This window comes from Manis javanica, chromosome 4 (genome assembly GCF_040802235.1).
Source record: "Manis javanica isolate MJ-LG chromosome 4, MJ_LKY, whole genome shotgun sequence".
Lineage (NCBI taxonomy): Eukaryota > Metazoa > Chordata > Mammalia > Pholidota > Manidae > Manis > Manis javanica.
In genome coordinates, this window is record NC_133159.1 from 159967166 (window position 1) to 159968825 (window position 1660).

A 1660-nucleotide genomic window follows, 5' to 3' on the forward strand; every position below is an offset into this window, starting at 1 on the left:
ACAGACAAATAAAATAGATAAATCAAAGCTAATCCAGTTGAAGGGAGGTAGGGGCTGAGGGAAGGGCTAAGCGCCCCAAGAGTTCAGGCCCCTCTGTCCTCCTGCACTTCCTGCCCTCCCCCCCCCCCCCCCCCCCCCCCGCTTCTGTGCAGCGTGATATGGTCCCACCTCCTCCTGGGAAGTGAAGGAAGCCTGCCCTGGCTGTTGGCTCGTGGCGTGGCGGAACTGGGAAGAAGTCCCCGAAGGGCTCCTGCCCCGGGCTCTTTGCCTTACACAGTCTGCCATGATCTTCGTCATCCCTCCATTCTCTGAGTGGCTTCTCTTGCCAGACCAGCAGGACAAGTTCCCTGGGCCTGCCCGGAGGAGCTCATGTTCACAGTCACTTGGTGGCTCCAAGAAAAGAGAAAAAAAAAAAGGGCAAAGAGAAAAAGAAAGTAAAAGAACAAAGAAAAGAAGAAAGCCCCATCCATGGCACGTTTTTTGAGTGAGCCGCGGGACGCGGGGGTGGAGTTCAGAGCTGTCTCCTCCTCCCCGGCAGCCCGGGTTGGCTGCGGGGTCGGATGGGCATCAGAAGGGCTGCCTGTAAGTCTGGTCATGACTCCTATAGTGGTGAACCGTCTTTGGGCCTGTTTCATCCCTTGTAAAATGGGGCAGCACTGTCTGCCTGAGCAGCCTCATGTACATTCTGTAGCAAGAAACCCCGAATGAATTATACTCTCAGCCTGGCCCCCAGGAGTCCCTTGGCAACCTCTGACCCTCAGTGAGAGGCGCTGTAGGGAGTCCTCACTATCCTTCCTGAACCTCCCCAGTATGAATGGCTGCGCATGGAATGTCCTCCCACACTGTGAGGTGCAGGAGGTGGACTGTGGCTGAGGGGAGCTCCCTGTGGTCACCTTGTCTACCCCCCAGACACAAACAGAGACAAACACATACATATTCTGAGGTATTGAGGAGGAATTTGCCACACCCTGGAGAATGCTCTTCACGAAGCATTCCCTCAAAGCCCTGAGTCACCCGGCTCCTTCGCTCTGGGCACCCTGCTAACTGATATTTGTCCTTCCAGTGGTCATATCACCCTGTGCCCAGAAGCCAGCAGTCATGGGCTCAAGTCCCTGTTATACCACCTACCAATGGCATGCCATTGATCACCTGTTACTTACTACACTCAGTTTTTCCATCTATAGAGAAGGGATAATAGTGTCAACCTTATAAAGTGGTTGTGAGGCTTAAATGAGATAATATGTGGGTGGCAGGATGGAAATCATTAGTGCATGAGTGTTCCTTCCCAGGTGTTCCCTTTTCCCTGCCTGTTAGAGAAAATTCCTGCTTGGCTTACTCAGTGTCTTAACCTCCGTCCACCTCCTAGGTTGGTTCTGATTTGTCATGAACAAATCCTTAGGCAAATACAGTGTAGACTTGGGGGGAACAGAGAGGAGGAAGGATCAGGGGCAAGAACTAAGGGTGTTGGGAGGCTTGAGAGCAGCTGCAACGTGTGAGGGAGGAGGGCGGGCGAAATAAGGAGATTTCAAAGCCCTGCTGTGATCTACGAACCCCTGTGTGAAGGCTAAGGAATTCAAGTAAACGCAATCATTTTGAAATTATTATTTTTTGGTTGCCATCTTTGATGATAACACAGCTTTGAGGCTGGACAACTTGGGTA